Source organism: Notamacropus eugenii, chromosome 6 (genome assembly GCF_028372415.1).
Source record: "Notamacropus eugenii isolate mMacEug1 chromosome 6, mMacEug1.pri_v2, whole genome shotgun sequence".
In the NCBI taxonomy this organism is placed as follows: domain Eukaryota; kingdom Metazoa; phylum Chordata; class Mammalia; order Diprotodontia; family Macropodidae; genus Notamacropus; species Notamacropus eugenii.
Genome location: NC_092877.1, coordinates 172327362 through 172347223, shown reverse-complemented (window position 1 = coordinate 172347223; position 19862 = coordinate 172327362). Strand labels below are relative to the sequence as shown.

At 39.1% G+C, this 19862-nt stretch overlaps 1 long non-coding RNA gene across 1 annotated transcript; it reads right to left on the bottom strand.

Annotated features, from left to right (window-relative positions):
• Positions 1 to 3960: 3960 nt before the first annotated feature.
• On the bottom strand, positions 3961 to 14368 carry LOC140512472 (uncharacterized). The gene is made up of 3 exons (XR_011969765.1): positions 13478 to 14368; positions 6966 to 7210; positions 3961 to 5477 (listed from the first exon to the last, which is right to left on the bottom strand). It is a non-coding gene; the product is annotated as an uncharacterized lncRNA (long non-coding RNA).
• Between the last annotated feature and the right edge of the window lie 5494 nt (positions 14369 to 19862).

Sequence of the window (19862 nt, the reverse complement as noted above, 5' to 3'; positions counted from 1 at the left end):
TATCTCTTATCCTGGGTAATGTTGTAGACTCTCAAGTTGCATAGATCTCCACCTTCTTGTAATTGGATGGCTTCCTATGGGTCTGTTTTCATGTGTGATCCTGTCACACCAGGATTTCTTAACTCAACTCCATCATGGGCTGAAGACCTCAACAATGATCTCTGTTGTTCCCCACAAGTTTCCCTTTAGGTGGGATCCCTAGCCATATGTCCTCTTCCAATTCATGGTATGTCTTTGTGAGAGAATATGCTTTGGTTTCATAAGGCACAGCAGTTTGATTCTATCAGAGGTTTTCTGAGCTGAAGCCACAATTACACAGTAGACTTTTTCTTTCAGTCTTTTTTTTTTGAAATGTCATTGACAGCTCTTTATCTGTCACACAGCTGAAGTCTCAGCTCCCCTAAATCAGCGCATTTGTCAACCTTTGGCAAAATCAGATCCTAATCCTTCCAGGTCACTAGCAAGAAAGACAAAAGTGAATCTTGCTCCAAGCAAATGATAGGTGGTTTGAGTCCTGATCTCTGGAGCCTAGGCAGAACAGTTCTGCAGAGATGCCTCTGTGTTTCATAACCTAAGGGTTATTTTTTTAGGACACTGACTCCCTGATGAGCCCCCAGGCAGGATAGTAACTGTGAATGTGCTATCTAAGGGCAGAAGTGAGCTTAAGTCAAGACTCTTTTCACCAGCCAGTGCCTGTACAGCCTCCCCTGGGGGTGACGTAGCCCAGTTCACTCCAGACTCCATCTTCTGTCTTTACAGCACAGGGTCACCTGTCTGAAAATCAAGGCACTGGACACTCAGGAGCCACCAATGGCACCACTGTCTCTTTGGTCTCTAATGAGAAAACTGGTGACTGACTTCAAGGGAACTCAGAGGAGACTGAAAGAGGGCAGGGTGGGGATAAGGGTGCAGAGAGAGAAGGGACAGGGAGGAAGGGCAGAGGAAGGAGGAGGAAGGAGAAATGGAATTCCGTGTGTTTGGTAGTGCAGGACTGCAAGGTTCAGGTTGTGTGACTTCTCTGAAGACATGAGTATTTCAAGGGAAAGTTAATAAATTAAATCATATGGAAAGACAAATCATAATAGTCCCCACCCAATAAACCCAGGGCATATACTCTCATATATAGAAACGGCATGAGTGGGCATAGGAGGAAAGCGTAAGGATCCCACCTAAAGGGCAAACTTGTAAGGAAAGTATGGTCTGGGTTCCATGCGGAGGGGCAGCTCACACTTGTGATGTTCCAGAATAACTGACTTCTTCTCATTCGGCATGTTTTCTGCTTGGTATGGGGATACGTTGGATACACTGTTGGATACATTGTTGCACAGGTTCGCCATTGGTCTTGTAATGGCTAATATGCTCTCAGTTGCGTTTTGACCTGATGGCTATATATACACATACATGTGTACATATGTACACGTGTGTATGTGTGTATACACATGGACACATACACACATACCGCACATACACATACATACAGATGTGTGTATGTACATATATACAAAATCATACAATATTCCTTCCAACTATCCTAATACTGAGATAACTCTCAAGGGTTACAGATAACTTTCCAGGTAGGAATATAAACAGTTCAACTTTCATAAATCCCTTATGATTTCTCTTTCCTCTTTACCTTTTCATTCTTCTCTAGATTTTTGTATTTGAAAGCCAAATTTTCTATTCAGCTTTGGTCTTTTCATCAAGAAGGCTTGAAAAGCCTCTGTTTCAGTGAATGTACATTTTCCCCCCAGGTGATGCTTGGTTTGATGTCTAGAGTTCCTCTGACCTCTGGAATATCCTATCCCAGTACTGTGGAAATAAAATCAGGACAACACAAATCTGGCAGCTTGTACATTATAGCATCTCTGCTAGATCTTGTGTTATCCTGCTTGTATTTCCACAATACTCCAGTTGTTTCTTTATGACTGCTTGCAATAGTTTTTCCTTGACCTGGGAATGCTGGAAATTGACTACAATATTCCTAGAAGTTTTTCTTATGAAATCTCTTTAAGAAGGTGATGTGAAAATTCTTTCAATGTCTATTTTACCCTCTGATTCTAGAATATCAGGGGAGTCCCCCTTGATCATTTCTTGAAAGATGATACCTAGGTTTTTTGTTTGTTTGTTTGTTCTGATCATGGCTTTTAGGTAGTCCAAAAATTTTTAAATTGTCTCTCTTGGAACTATTTTACAGGTTGTTTGTTATTCCAGTGAGGTATTTCACATTGTTTTCTATTTTTTCATTCTTCTGGTTTTGTTTTATAGTTTCTCGATGTTTCATAAAGTCATTAGCTTCGATCTGCTTCATTCTAATTTTTAAGTAATTATTTTCCTCAGAGAGCTTTTGGACCTCTTTTTCCATTTCCTCAATTCTGATTTTTAAGGCAGTCCTCTCTTCAGTTGCTTTTTGGACCTCTTTTGCCATTTGGGTATTTTAAGGTGAAATTTTCTTTATTAATTTTTTGGGAGTCGGTCTCTCAAGCTGTTGACTCATTTTACATGATTTTCTTCCATCATTCTCATTTCTCTTCCCAAATTTTCCTCTTCTTCTGTTACTACATTTTCAAAATCCTTTTTCGCAACTTCCAGGGCCTGTGACCAATTCATATTTTTCTTGCAACCTTTGGATGTAGGAGTTTTGACTCTGTTATCTTCTTCTTCTTGTATGTTTTGATCTTCCTTGTTACCAAAGTAATATTCTATGCTTTTTGATTTTATTACTACTTTACTACATTAATAAGATTTACATTTTTGCTTACTTTATGGGTATATTTCTTTTACATACATATCCCCTTTATTACTACTACTACTACTGCTACTACTACCACCACTACTACTACCACTTCTATTACTATTACTAACTACTGCTACTACATCTAGCATATATGTAGAGAATTAATATTTGCATACACTTTATATATATAAAACCTTTTGATCCTTTCAAAATCTATGGAAGGTGGAAGGCATTGTTCTGGTTTTTCAGATGAGGTAACTGAGACTACGGAAATTTAAGTGACTCGATTATGGTCACATCACTAATCATTTCCTGGGGCAGAATTTGTACACAGTTCATACTGACTCCCAATCTAGTACCCTATCCATGGCATCACCTCACACCACCTTTTATAAGTTTACTTTCCTTACAGATTTACTCTTTTAACAACTCTTCCCTCCATGTTCTCTATTTCCTTTATGGTTGATTCACTTCACTTTTTAACCACGTAAAAACTTGACAGTCACATCCAATTATTTCTGAGTTCTCTAAGCAGCATATAGGCAGATTCATCCAATTTTAATATTCCTTATATCTTTATCTATGTGTTTCACTTTCATTTTCTTATTTTATGTACCTTCTGCATTTCCTTGAGTTTTCTTCCTTCCTTTGAGATGTTTTTTGGGATTCTTCTCCATCTGGAATCCTGATTAGTTGGAGTCTACCTCTTGTTCCATCAGCTCAAGTCAATGTTCAATTGTTCCTAAACTTTTCCTAAATATCTCCTCCCCAAATTCAGTCCCTGCAATTCTTCACGCATCTAAAGTCTTCTCTGTCTTCTTTTTATTCAATGTATCTGCTTCATTTTCTAGTCTTTTCTGTCCTGTTCCTTTGGAAGCTGGGTTCCTAGGGATGTTGTGGTCACCATATTACAAACTATAGGGTGGAAAAGTTGTTTGACATCACCACTTGCTGTACATAGAGCAACTCTTTGACTCATGCCCTCTAAAGAATACTGCTGATCCTAAATCAAGAACTGTCAAGGTGATGTTTACTCAATTAGCAGACCTCTCATGTGATTTGGGATTTTTTCTTCTCTCAGAAGGATGTCATTGTATTTTCTTGCCTACTTCTGATTGCAGTAAAGGGTTGAATAGTTCCCTAGCATTCTCATTAGCAGCTATTATTGCCGATGATGGAATGCATACATAGTGAAACATTTAATGAAGGTTAACTAATACTATTTTTATTTACTCATATATCCCATCTTGCATTTGACATTCTCTTCAAAATGTCTACAGCATAACTTACTCAACCTCTTGGTGCCTGCACATCTGCTACACGAACCAGCTGTTCAGCCCAAGCACTGGGCCTTTTTACAGGGCACAGGATCTCCAAAACACAGGGAGCCCAATGTTTAAATGAAATGAACAATACCATCTGAGCCATTTGCATGTTGACACACAGCATAGCAACTGGTATAATCAAAAAGAATTAGTGTGGAAAAAAGTATTCAAAACTTTTTGATTATGGACTAGAGCTTTCTACACATGACTATCAATTGAAAAATAAAATCCCAGAGACAAAAGCACACCATGAAGTGACTCCTTAGCAGCTCACAAGCTTTTGAGCTTGGTTGAGGGTTCACATCCACTGAAACTTATTCTAATGAATACCCAAGTCCTTTGAATTTCTTCCTCAAAAGATTAAGCCATATTTATTATTTAATAATATGTGTAAAGGATTTTGAAAATTTCAAAGTTACATATAAATGTAACTTCATTCAACCCGAGTGGGGTAAGGGAGGGACAGTGTGTGAGTTACTTTTTATAATTAATTGCATAAAATTACACTATAGAGGTGAAAATGGTTAATTTATTTAAAATAGAGAAATAGGGTGTAAATAAAATAACATTAAAGCAGGTTTCAATGCCCATAAGTCAACCAAGTTAGGGCACCAGAACTTCCCTCACATCCCCCTCACAATCTACCCTATCCCTTTTAACTTTCTCCCTACTTTCATCACCAACCCAGCCCCCTATAGCCCCGCCCCTCCCACTCCCCCACCCCAGGGACTGAAAGTTGTTTTTGAGTCTAGCTGAGATCTAGGCCCTAGCTCTAGGGGAGGTCATGGTGGGATCAATAAGTCACCCATCTGATGACAACCAAGGGTGTCTCATTTTGATGTCTGGCGCACCTCAGATACACTGAGAGGGTAAAGGCGACTGTCACAACCACTCCCAACTGGGATGACTAAGGTCTTCCTGGACAAAAGGAAGGCTGTCCCAAGCTAGGTTGGGAAACCTCCGGAAACCAAATGAGTCCTGCTGCTTGAGTGCTAAATTACTGGTCCCAACAGGAGGGGAGGGGGACTCTCAAAGGCCACAAAACCCCGCCCCCTGCTGGGAGGTTACTGGCCATGCCTTGTTCTTCCCCTGTAGATAGTGTTGTTGTCCTCCTGTTCTTCCTCTTCTTTCTTCTCTCATCTTCCTGCTTTTTCTCCTTGGCGTCCTCCTCTTCCTCATCTTTCTCTCCTCACCATATTCCTCTTTCTCTTCTTCACCCCTTTCTTTTCCACTTTTGCATCCTTTCCTACTCTCTTTCCAGTTTGTGCTTTCTCCTTCCTTTTCTGTGTTTTTTGCCTTCCTTACTTTATCTTTTTCTTCCTCCTTGACCTTTCTGTCACTCTTCCTTTTTCCTTTTCTGCCTCTTCCTGTTTCCTTTTCTGCTTTCTCCTCCCCATCAGTCTTTAGTTATAGCAAGTCTAGCACAGGTAAAGAAGAACTTTGTAAGTGTTTCATTCATCTCTCTCATGAGTTGTCCCCATTTCCCATCCATGACTCTCAACTACCCCCCAACCCTGGCCCCATCCATCATACCCACACTCAAGAGCAGCATAGAAATAAAAAATGCTTATCTGAATAGACTTATTCCCGTGCAGCTGAATGGATGATAATGGCAATGAACAGTTAGGACTAAGTGATATATATCCCCTACGCCCGGTATAAGCCATTAGCCTCTAGCCAACAGCCTCTGCTCATTTGTGAACCTGTTCCAAAAATTGTCAAAACAGAATTGGAGTGAAGGGACAGATTAATCCAGACTGGAGCACTCAGGGCTCTATATTAAGAAGTTCACCCACACAGGACATTTACCCGCAGGACCCCTGTTCAGATACCATGAGGCTAATTAGAAAATGATTATTTCTCCTCTACCTTACTTCAGGGTTTTGAACCCTAGACACAGGACTCCGGTTAAGCAAAGGAGCAGCTCAGTAATTAAAGCCTGATGAAAGCCTCACAACATGGCCCCGTTCTTCCCTCATCTGCCTAGTCCACAGTTGCCTGCATCTGATATCAGCTGTTATTTTGTAGGGATCGCCCTCAGGTACCAGTCTGTGTTGACAGCAGCAAAAGCCTGGTGAGCAGGGTGATTAGATGTTCAGTCACCATTTTCCTATCAAAGATCACTGAAAGATTCTTGTAAACTCTAAAGGAAACTAGGACTTATCAAACCAGCCGTTTAGTGGGAATTTCTTCCTTTCTAAGGGAACCAACGCAGGATTTCTTTAAGTAGGTGGCTCCCCTAGTGCACTTGTGTTTGCTCACAAATATATTAATTTACAATTCTTCATGGACTGGAGGCAAGAACAAAGTATTTCTGAATTATGTTAATAAGTCAAAAGAGCAAATAAGAAAAGGGGATGTAATTTATGAAAAGTCATTTTATATACAGAAAATACTTAATTACAACTTAAAGAGGGCTTAAAGTTTTGCTAAGCCCATTGTACATGTTATCTCATTTGATGTTCATAAGGAGCATGTGAGGTAGCTGCAATTATTGTTTCTATTTTACATACAAGGCAACTGAGGTTAAGTAATTTGTCCAGGGTATCCCAGCTAGTAAGTGTCTGAGGCAAGAATTGAATTCAGGGCTTTCTGACTCTAGGCTCAGCACCCTTACCCACTGGGCCACTTAAGCCACCATGCATTCATTTCCAAAAGAGCAGCTCTAGATTTTCACAATATCCTCAGATGTTATTTATAAGATTTTCTCCCTTTTTCTTCCCCTTCTTCCTGTCTCTGACCTAGCTTTCTGACATCAAAATATACCAGGTCTATGTCCCATTCCCAGCCTTCCCTGTCCCACTCAGCTACAATGAGACAGCAGAGAAACTCAACTAAGCTCCAAGTGTTAATACACTCAGCCCTTCCCCAGACATGCTTGTCTGCAAGAAACAAAATCCACTTACCTTAGGGAATAAATTGTAGACAGTTTTCACCTCCATGCAAAGAAAAAACTTTCTATTAGTGAGGGCTGTCCAAAATGAAATGGGTTGCTCAGGTAATCATGGGTGATCTTCACCATTGTGATGATCTTCAAAGTTTTGAGACAACCACTGATAGGGGCTATTGTGGAATAGTCTCTTTGCTGATGAATTATTTCAACTGGTTGGGAGGAACTTTGGGTTTTCCTGCCAATATTGGTTCTGTGACTCTGAAAAATAAAAAGTTTGAAATCTTTGAGCTGGCTGACAGGAGTGTGAATTTTGAGTTGAGAAGTCTTTCAGCATCTCTTAAAAATCAGAGGATATTGGCAGCCATGTATTCTGTCATAGGTCAGTTCTTGGATTTAAAGCTTTAGGAAAGCCTTATATTCTTTGTATGGTTAAATGTAACTTCTAGATAAGACTTATTGCTTAGGAAAATACATAAAAATTCATTTGTTAGACTTTTAGCACAATAGCTTGCCCTGTAAAATTTCACTGTTGAAGTCAATATGAAAGAACTTACATGAATAAGTATATTTATTTGCCTGGATTTAAATTCTTGACCCCAGTTCAAGCACAAGACAGATTCTGAAGTATTGAGACCCTTTCCCTTGTTCATATGTTATTTTTCAATTAGATATTTGATCATAATGTTCCCTTCCCCTCACATCATAGACCCAACTAGCCCTTTAAAAAGCAGCAGTGCAAAGGATAGGGGTCATATCTGGCTTTCCTTTCTCTCATTAACATAAATTTTCAGTTGTTAAACTCAATTCACTCTCTGTGGGGGGTGGGTGGTTGTAGGGGGCTTCTGGCAGCAGCAATAATCTCCAATGATTCCTTCTCTTTCCTAAAAAAAACTATTAAAAGGGCCTGGGGTGGTTGCATTCATTCAAAAATCTGAATTCACTTGCCAGTAAGATCCAACAGGGATATTTACTAAAACAAATACTTTTATCATCCTAACTGTTGAAATGCAGTATTTCTGATCCTGTGTATGCATCTTTAGTCAAAGAGGTTTCCTTATACAAGACCTTTATTCCTTTTCCCACATTTATTGATGAATATAAGAGTGAAATACTTCTCCCCATCCATTTCTAGATTAGGGGGAGAAAAAACCACCAAAATCACTCTTCTCTTTTAGTTTGCTTTGTAAAAGAGATCTTTTCTTCTTTTCTGTTGAAACTACTTTTCTATTAAATGAAGGCAACTAGGTGGCAGCTGGTCTGGAGTCAAGACTAAGTTCAAACCTGGCCTCTGGCACTTTACTGGATAAGACACAGTAAAATGAAAATAATAATATTTATCTAATACAGTTGTTGTGTGGATCAAAGGAAATCTTGATTAAGAGATTAGTATATTGTCTAGCACACAGTGGCGCTTAATCCAAAGTGTGGGGAAATGAAATTGATGATTTCTCCTACACACACACACACACAAACATATTTACTAGAATTAATTAGAGATAGATAAATACATTGCCAAGTACTGAACCAATGAATTCCATATCTGTGTGTATGTATGCATATATATATTTAAATGCTTTATTGTTTTTATTATTTTACTCAGAAAAACCTTGTATTAGAATAAGGAGTATGTATATGAATACACAAAAATAAAGATATGTTACTTATTATTGGAGTCCTCAAATTGATGAGGCTCCATTTTGTTTGAGTCTGCATTTGTTTCATGGTAGCTGATTAGGGAATGCCCAGTAAGAAACCATCTACCGCTCCCAAGATCAGCAATTATCTTACCATTTATGGTCATAGAATATTACCTAGAGTATTGAAAGGTGAAGGAAACTATCTAGTGCGTTTTATTGGCAGATCTGAACTCAGATATTCTTGCTCCAGAGACTAGTCTGTTTTACTGCCTGCCCTGGAAGTTACTGAGGGAAACCAAAATTCAAATATGAATATATACTCATGAGCTGACCACTTATACAATTAGTTGCCACCAATCTTAAATAACACTAACATGTTTCAAAGGCCATCCTATTTTGTCTTTGTCTGGTCCTTTTCTTCCTAATTGTCAGTAGGTATTCCAGAAGAGAATCATATGAACACAAGGGAATCTTGGGGAAATTGATGAACCAATCATTTTTTTTTTTGGTAACTTTTTTTGTTCATTCTCGGAATTAGTTCAGGGTTGCAATTATTGCCAGCATTGTGTTAAATATAAAAGAAAATAAATTTATTTCATACTATTTGGTTTCACTTTTTGGGATTGTAACAACAGAGTTGGAAGAGACCTTAAAATTTCATTTGGTCTCCCCATAAATTTAGTCATTTATTCCTCATTTTAAGGTGAGGAAATGGAGGGTGAAGGAGATTAATTAATGCCTAAAGTCACCTAAGTAGCAAATGTCAGTGGTCTGATTTGAATTGAGATGATCTGACTCCAGAACAAGTGTCCTAATATAATAATAATTTATAATAGACTGTCCCAATCAAACTTTTCCCACTATTTCAATGAAATGTACTGTCCTCTGTTGTCTGTTGATTTGCTTTAAGTGCCCTTTTCCAAGGACCAATCGTGTTCACATAAGAAGACCTCCTGCATGTATATATATATATATATATATATATATATATATATATATATATGTGTGTGTGTGTGTGTGTGTGTGTGTGTGTGTGTGTATGTGTATTATACATATCATATATATGTATCGTATATATATCGTTATACTAATATAAATATATTTCTTTATTCAATGGTTTTTGTTAAATTAATTGGTAGTTTATAAATTATTAGCTTTGAATTTCTAAATTTGATTCAGTCTCATGTGAGCTGAAAGATAAAGTGCTGATCTGAAAAGTCCTCCTTTACCCTCCTGGGTCTATGGGAAGATAAAAATGTTTTATGGGTCCATAGAGTTAAATTTTAATTTGGCCTGATGACCCTGATGACTCTGGTAATGTCTTCTGGTCTAGAGTTTATACTGGAAGTAGAGAAAACTAATAGAAAGCTCATTGCTTAAATGAGGAAGGAATAATTATGTTGCAGAAACTAGGTGATGCAATGGATAGGGTACCAGAGAGACCCAAGTTCAAATCAGGTCCCAGAATCTTATGAGCTGTGTGACGCTGGACAAGTATTTTTTGCCTTAATTACCTTAAATGTAGAATGGGGATAACAAAAGCACCTCACTGCCCTAGTTGTGAGAATCAAATGATGTCATTGCAAAGTGCATGTAAAGTGTTTAGCATAGTGCCTGGCACATAGCTAATTGCTACATAAATGTGAGTTATTATTATCATCACTATTGTAATTTTTGTTACATATAGGAAAAGAACCAAACTCCACCATTAGACTGTTACTAGCTTCAGGGAGTTTTCTATGTGCTATTAGCACTTATACCAATAGGGATCAGTAGTGTGTCTCAGACCTATAGCCACAGGCCTATAGCCACACACCCTGAACTGAAAGCATTTTGAGAGGTCCATTTCTATCTGGAGGAGACCAAACCCACTAAAGTTTGCTTGAAATGTGTCCAATTTGTGTATAGTTGGTTTTGTCATATTTTTGCAGTCCCCTCTGACGTATGAAAAGAAGCATCCATTTAGCATTTGCTGCTAATAAGTGGGGAAGAGTCACTGAATGCCGATTCAACTGTTTTTCTGTTTTAACTAAACTAATGCTTTTTACCATTAACAGGTGATGGCATTCATTGATAATGAAATGGCGAATCTTGTGAGCAATACATTTATCTCCTACACAGTCACTCACTTTTGACCACCGACACCTGAAGCAATTTTTTTCATGTAACACAAGGTAAGAAGCACCTTCTCCCTCATGCACAAAAGCACTGATGAAGTAAGCAGAGATTCCTGAGTATTCTCCAAAAAACCCCTCACGTTGTCCATCTCAATCCTGCATGTATTCCAAAATCACAATTTAGTGAAGCTCCATGTTCAGGAATTATAAAAGATCAGAAATTAGTCTTCTGAACATTTCAATTTATATGCTAAGCTTCTCCACTTCAGTTCTTGGGCTGATGTGGTTTTATTTCAATGACATATATTAACAGACTCAAAGGTTCCTTGGGTAAGGCAGGTTGACTCCTGAAAACGACCATCACTTCCCTTAATGAACTTTTCAAAATATTGTGCTGGCAGGCTCATTGCCATGAGCAGGTGTCGCCCTATTACACCAGGATTTGTTAACACAACTCCATCACAGGCTGAAGACCTCAACAATAGTCTCTGTTGTTCCCCACAATTTTGTCCTTTAGGTGGGATTCCTTCTCATACTTCCTCTTCCCACTCATTTTGTGTCGATGAGAGAATAGGCCCTGGTTTATGGGGCACTGTTGTCTGTTTCTATCTGAGCTTTTCTGAGCTGAAGCTACACTTACAGAGTAAGCTTTTTCTTTGCTTATTTCTTTTTTTTTTTTTAAAGACCATTTTCAACACTTTATCCATCACACAGTTGAAAAGCCAGTTCTCTAAATTGGCACATTTGTCAACACTTGGCAAAATCAGATCATAGTCCTTCCAGGTCACTAGCAAGAAAGACAAAAATAAATCTTGCACCAAGTAAATGCTAGCTGGTTTGAATTCTTATCTCCAGACCTCAGGCAGAACAGTTCTGCAGAGATCCCTCTGGGTTCCATAACTGAAGGGTTATGTGTTTAAGACACTGACTCCCTGATGAGCCCTCAGGCAGGATAGGGAATGTGAATGTGCTATCTAAAGATAGAAGGGACCTTAGGTCCCTCACAGGATTCTCCTGACCAGCCAGTGGCTGTAGAGCCTTGACTGGAGGAGACTCAGCCCAGGTCACTCCAGATTCCATCCTTTGTTGTCACTGCACAAGGACACCTTTCTGAAAACCAAGGCGCCCGCACACTCGGGTGCCACCAGTAGCACTGCTGTCCATTCGGACTCTGGTGAGAAAACGGGTGACTGAGTTCAAGGGCACTCAGAGGAGACTCAAAGAGGGGTGGTGAGGATAAGGGAGCAGAGAGACTGAGGTGGGGGAGGATGGGCAGGGGAGGGAGGAGTAAAGGAGAAAGGAGCTCTGTAAATTTGTTAGTGCAGGATTGTAATGTTTAGGTTCTGTGCCTTCCCTGAGGACACAACTATTTCAAAGAAAAGTCATTAAATTAAATCACATGGTAAGAAAAATCATAATAGCCCCCCTCAATCAAAGCAGGGTACATTCTCTCATAAATAGACACTGCATGAGTGAAGAGGAGAGATGTGTAAAGATCCCACCTAAAGAGCAAACTTGTAGGGAACATATGTGGCTGAATTCCATGTGGAAAGGCAGCTTACACTTGTAATGTTCTAGAATAACTCATGTCATCTCATTGGGCCTCTTTTCTGCTAGGTATTTGGTCTGTTTGATACATTGTTGTACACGTTCTCCATTGGTCTTGTAGTGGCTGCTGGTCACGTCCTCTCAGTTGGGTCTTGATCTGATGGCTATATAACAGACACACACACACACACACACATATACATTTGTACATACATACATATATGTGTGTATGTGTATACATATACATAAAAACACAACACACACATATAAACACATTCACATGTGTGTATGTATATAAAAAGTATTCCCTCCAACTATCCTAATACAGAGAAAATTCTCAAGGGTTACAAATATCTTTCTATGTAGGAATGTATACAGTTCAATTTTCATAAGGCCGCTATGATATCTCTTTCCTGTTTCCCTTTTCATGCTTCTCTTGATGCTCCAAAGCAAGGTGAGCCCAGTATTCAGATGAAATTAACAATGCTATGTCATTAGAATGTTGACACACAACAGAACAACTGGTTTAATCAAGAAGAATTTTAGTGTGGAAAAAATTATTCAAAACTTAATGACTATTTACTAGAGTTTTCACCACATGCCAATGAATTGAAAAATAAAATACTAGACATAAAATCTCACTATGAATTGGCCCCTTAGCAGCTCACAAGCTTTTAAACTTGTCTGAGGGTTCACATGTACTGAAACTTATTCTAATGAACCCCCAAGCCCTTGGAATTTCTTTCTCAAAGGATTAAGCCATGTTTATCATAAAATAGTATATGTAAACGACTTTGAAAATCTTCAAGTTACATATAAATAAAACCTCATTCATTACATATAAATATAACTTCCCACCTCTAGTGGGGTAAGGGAGGGACAATATGTGAGTTATTTTTTATAATCAATTGCATAATATTATACTGTAGAGGTGAAAATGTATCATTTGTTTAAAAGGGAAAAACAGGGTATAAATACCTTAACACCAAAACAAGTTTCAATGCCCATTTGTCAGCCAAGCTAGGGCACCAGAACTTCCCTCAAATTCCTGTCGCTATCTCCCCTATCCCTTCTAACTTTCCCCTACTCACATCACTCCCCCTCCACCTCCCTGCCCCCTTCCCCCCCCCCACAAACACCTCCAGGTACTGCTAGTTGTTTGAGTCTAGCTGAGACCTAGGCTCTAGGTTCTAGGGGATTTTATGGTGGGGTCAATAACTCACCCACATGATGACCACAAAGGTTGTCCCACGTTGATGTCTGGGTCACCTCAGCTACATTGAGAGACTAGAGGCAACTGCCATGACCACTACCACCTGGAATGACCAAGGTCTTCCTGAACGAAAGGAATGTTGTCCCAAGTCAGGTCTGGAAACCTCCAGAAACCAAATCAGTCCTGCTGCTTGAGTGTTAAACTCCTGGTCCCAACATGAGGGCAGGGGGACGCTCAAAGACTACAAAATCCCTCCCCCTGCTAGCATTTTTCTTCCATTGTAGATGGTGTTGTTGTCCTCCTCCTCCTTCTCCTTCTGTATTCCTCCTTTTTCTCCTCGTTGTCCTCCCCTCTCTCATCTTTCTCCTCCTTATCATATTCCTCTTCCTCCTCTTCTCCCTTTTCTCCTCCACTTTTTCATTCTTTCCTCCTCTCTTTCCAGTTCCTCTTTTCTCCTTCCTTTTATCTTTTGCCTTCTTTTCCTTCTTATCTTTTCTTCTTTCTTGACCTTTTTGTGCCACTTCCTTTTTTCTTTTCTGCTTTCTCTTCTCCATCAGTCTTTCTATTTTATTTCTCCACTTCCTCTTTTCCTTCTTGACTTTTTCCTTCTCTTCAATTTGCTTTTTCTGATTCATTTTCTCTTCTTTTTTTATTCTCCTTTTCATCTTTTTTCTAATCCATTTCTTCCTCCTGGCACTCTCAAAATCTGTTTTCTGTTCCCCATCAATATTCAGTTTTTCTTCTTCCTCCTTTTTTTCTAACTTATTTACGTCTAATTCCTCAGCATTTTATTTCTTCTACATTTTCTCCTCTTCTGCCCCCTCCCATCCAAAGAGCTCCTGAGAAGTCTGTGCTCTTCCTACTCAGGCAGACCCTTTCTGAGCTCTCATTTCTGTTTTTCTTCTAGTGGTATCCAGTAGCAATGTTTACACAATAACAGGAAAACTGACCAATGCCTGAAGCCTTTGCATTGGAATGTTAGAACTAAGGGGAACCAACTGACTTACGCCAACTGCCTCCAATTTTAATTGAGGGCAAGATATTTTCCTTTCACCAAATGGCAACCACAGCCTTGTGCTTTTTATTTTTCTGATATGTTTTTCACTTCTGGCTCTAACTATGGGAGGCACTCCTCCATATCCTCTCCCTTTCCCCTGAAGCAAATTAGTTAAGCCCTCTCAGACTGATTGTTTTGTGATAGTCAATGGTAAATTATACCAACTCTTGTCTTACTTCTTACCTAGCTCTGACCTCAGATCAACTGAGGCTTGGGAAAGACCTTAATTTAGAAAGACCAAGGTCATCCCCTGCCTCCTTAGTCATTCCTGCTCATCTTGACTTTTGCCTTTGATGACTAAAGGAAAGTGTGAGGGTGACAATTTTGCACAGCTCTACCTCACTTAAATACAATCCCAAGAAGAGGACAAGCCAACTTGGGCTACCCACCTCAGAGGTTTGTTGGCAGAAATCTGCTTTCCAAGCATTAAGGTCTACAGAAATTAGAGTTGCTTCCATCTACCTACAGGTTTGCCCTATGGATGTCTGAATCAGAGGGCTTATTTCCCACAAAGATACACACACAGGCTCAAAGATAGACACACTGTAATAACCTTTCATCCATCTGGGAATAGTGGTTAGATTTGAAAGGGGGAGTTATTTGGCTTCTGCTGATTCAGGGTACTGGGAATAAGATGCCTATAGTTCCTTGCAGCCGCCTCCACATTATTAAAGTTTATATATAGCATGCAGCCTAGCACAAGCATACAGGAATTTAGTAAGTGTTGTATCCATATCTCTATTGAGATGGTCCCATTCCCCATCAATGACACTCAACTCCCCACCCCCCACCCTCATCCATCATACCCACACACAAGTGTAGCACAGAAGGAAAAAATGCTTATCTGAATACTCTTATTCCAGTCCAGTTGAATGGATGATAATAGCTATGAACAAAGTTAGGACTAAGTGATACATACCCCCTACCCCCAGTATAAGTGATTAGCTTCTAGCCAACAACTTCTGTTTATTTGTAAACCTCTTCAGAAAATGTCAAAACAAAATTAGGGCTCTAAATTGAGAAGCTCACATGAACAGGATATTGGTCAGCAGGACCCCTATTCGGATACCCTGAGGCTCATTAGAAAACAATTGATTAATTTTTCTCTACCTTCCTTCAAGGTTTGAACCCTAGAGACAGGACTCTGGTTAAGCAAGAGAGCAGCTCAGTGATTAAAGCAGAATGAAAGCCACACAATATGACCCGATTCTTCCTTCACCTGCCTTGTCTACAACTGGCTGCACCTGATATCAATTGTTATTTAGTAGGGATGGCCTTCAGGTACCAGTCTCTGTTGACAACAGTCAAGGACTGGAGAGCAGGGTGATTCAATCTTCAGTCCCCATTTTTCTATCAAAGACCCCATAAAGATCCCTTTAAACTTTCAAGGAAACTAGGACTTATCAAACCAGTCATTTAGTGGGAATTTCCTCCTTTCTAAAGGAACCAACGTAGGGTTTCTTTAAACAGGTGGCTTTCCTAGTGCACTCGTATTTGCTCATAAACACATTAATTTTGAATTTTTCACGAATTGGAACCAATGACAAGGTACATGTGAATGTACATTTGTCTTATTAACCGATGTTAATAAGACAAATAAATAAATAAGAAAGGGGGATTTAATTTATGAAAATTCATTTTTCCGTAGAAAATAAAAAGTTACCATTTATGTAGAGCTTAAAGTTTTGCAAAGTGCATTGTACATATTATTGCATTTGATGTTCATTACAGCCCTGTGAGGTAAGTGCAATTATTGTCCCTATTTTACATACAAGGAAACTGAAGTTAAGTGATTTGTGCAGGATAACCCAACAAGTAAATGTCAGAGGTAGGATTTGAACTCAGATCTTCCTGATTCTAGGCTCTGCACCCTTACTGAGTAGGCCACCTAGCTTCCATGCCATCATTTCCAAATGAGCAGCTCTGGATTTTCACAATATCCTCAGATGTTGTTTGTCCTCTTTACCCCCTTTTTCTTCCCCTTTTGCCTGCCTCTGACCTAGCCTTATGATATCAAAATTTACCAGATCTATGTCCCATGTCCCACAGCCTACCATGTACCCTTAGAGGACAACCAGAAAGCAGAGAAACTCAACTTAGCTCCAAGTGTTAACGTACTCACCCCTTCCCCAGACATGTTTGCATATAAACAGGGTCTTCCAGAAACAAAATCCACTTACCTTACCCAGGAGCTTTCTCAAAGACATGGAATCAGAGAAGTGAACTATGAATGTAATTCTTCTTGATATCTAATTATTCACCCTGTGATTCCAACATAAATCAGTTTTCTTGTTAAAGAAAGCTCCAATGCCAGTCTCTTTCAGGAGTTTATAAAGCAATTCTTCCTAGAAATGACTACAGAAGAGGAACACTTTTCTCTTTCTTCACTCTAGCCACCCCCACCAAGCAAACAAAGCAAAAGTGCTTTACTCGCTGTGTTAGTAAGGAGAAATAAATAATTGGGAAGAGGGGAAGGGAAAGAAAATCTCGACTTAAGCCTAGTAATTTTCCTGGGGTCAAGAAGGATGTAGCCCTATCTCTCACATCAATTTACAAACACATAATACAAGATTGATATTGGAAGTACTGACTTTGAGGGGCATTCCCTGCAAAGTTGAAGAATCATCAAAAAATGATCTAATTATGGTCAGTGTAATCCCTTTACTAAAGGGCCATGTCTTTCAATAGGTTTCCTTGGATGAATTTCAGGCATAATGTTGCTGTCAACAATAATCCTTTAAGGCTTTATGAAGTGCTGTTGTTATATAAACCCAATTAGGTCAGGAGTGAAACTAGGGGTCATGCTCAATTAAAATCTCCTTCCAGTCTTTGAAAGACAATGTAGGTCACTTTGGCCAGTATCCACATTTTGTGGATAAGGAATCCAAGGTCCAAGAAGATCAATGTCTTCTCCAAGGCAACAAATCTAGTTTATTTCAGAATCAAGCTCAACACGAAAGAACACACCTTCACTTAACTGTACTTACAAAGGAGCACACTTGAAGAAGAAAAATGCAAGAAAAAAAAACAAAACAAAGTGCCTCTCATCACCAAAGTGTCAGACTCATGATGAAGAAGGGGTTATTTGTGGAACAATCTTCTTTGGGGTCACATTGTCCCCAAGGTCAAAGGCCCAAATGGTCAAAATACCATTTGCTCAAAGATTCCATTGCATGTTAATAAAGACATTTCCTCATATACTTACTTGACTTTAGCCGCTACGAACAAATCATTAAACAGAAAGAGATGTCTTTCTTGATGCTTCAGGCCTCTTCTCAGTTCAATAGGAACCTCAATCAGGAGTGTCCTGATGGGGCCCATGCTAGAAGGAAGAAATACACATGGGTCCAAGTTGGTTGATGACCTCTCCCTGTAAAAGGAGCAACAATGTTAGCAAAATGGTCCAAAGTGGGATGGAACTTGATAGCACAAACCAAGGCAAATCTAGCAGTCAAAATTACCTGAGCATCCTCAGTACTGGAAACACTGAAAGAGATCCTAAGGTTGTCAAAGAAATAGAGGCTGGCTCCTGCCCCACAAATTCAACCCAGGTAACCATTTGTTCTTAAGGCAGAATTTCAGCTGAATAAGCTTCAATCTCTTCTTACTCTGACCTCTTTTTCCTTTACCAATCACTTACCAATACCAATCTTTTACATGAGGTTCTTTTTCTTGACAGTACAAATTTGAGTGAATGATTCTGATAAAAATGGCAGGTGGATTATGGGGAATTGGAATTGCTAGATGGCAGAACCAAATTGCTGTGAGAAATGTCGTGGTCAATGGCTTCTATTATGGAGGCCACTTGAAGAAATGGACTGTGAGCTAGTGCATATGGAACAGCATCATTGTGAATAAGATTCCTTGATTCTATTGATCATCAATCACTCAATATTTATTGTTATTATTTATAGACAATGTGCCCCATGTGAAGTGCTGGGGCTGCAAAATGAGAAAATGACAATTTAATGAATAAGTTTACAGTTAAATATAAGAAGCTTACATGCTAATGAACAAAGTGACACAATACCATAAATTTATCACCCCAGTGTGGTCATCATTTTCCAATCCTTGTTACATTACATGCTATAATGGAACATTACCAATAACCCCTATTTGTCAAATGACTGACAGTCTGATTCAATTCAACTCAATTCAATTCAACAAGTTTTTACTACGGACCTCTATGTTCAAGATGTTGGATGAGTTGTTTAGAAAGCGAAGACAAACAGGACACAGTCATTGCCCTCCAAGGGCTTTCAGTGGTACGTAATGTTTTTTTGAATGTTGGAAAGGGAATGCAAAGTAATTTGTCTTTCATATACATGTAAACTAAAATATGCACATACTAAATTAAAGTCATTTTGTACAACCGAATCAAAGCCCTCTGCTGGAGTAGATCTTCACATCTCACAACTTGTAAGCATTAAGTCTTTAACGCAGAAATCAGGACATACTTGAGCTCACCACTGAGTATGAACTGATCATACCATACAAGCTGTAAGATGGGCTATCTGGTTCAATTACTACATTTTACAGGTTAGGAAACTGAGTCCCAGAGAACTGAAGTGATTTGTCCAAGGCTGCATAAAGGGTGAGCAAAAGAGGCAGGAGATCAATGTACTCATAACCCTCCTAAGTAATGCAACCATCAATGCAGATGTTAATCTTTCTACTCCTTAGGAGATGCTTTAATGTATTGCTGCTCCCTCAAACAATAAATAATTCAATAGTACCCAGCTCTATCTATGGAGTTATGAGCTTCCAGGAATTTAGTTAGGTTGGCCTTTGATATAGAGAGTGCCATCAGTACCATCACCAAGCCTGTATGACTTGTGTTCTGTGGGTATAGCTTTCAAAATCCTAATGTCAACACCATGATCCATAGAGACCTCCAATGGAGGAAAAGACCACAAACATGACAGCTATATAGCACACTGCTTAGGTGAATCATGGTATGTTATTGTTATTATCCTCAGCATCCATGGGAGACTTGTAAGAAGGAGCAGGTGCTCTTGTTTTCCTTTTAGAAATGAGGCATATGACGGTCAGAAAATTTGCATTCCATTGGTAATGCCTCAAAAGGCAACCAATGTATTGGTCACCCTCTGCATGTCCTCTTCCCAATACACCTGAACTATTCTAGCAGGTTACTGAGTCTTATTCCTGCCTCAATTCTTTCTCCACTCCAGTCCTTCCTTCACTTGGGAGCCAGAGATTTCTTAAGTAAAGTGCAGTTCTGACCATGTTATACCTTGTACTTGCTTAAATAGATCAAATAGAAAATATCTTTTCTTGACTTTTTAAGCTTTTGGAAAAGCTAGCAATTATTTAAAGT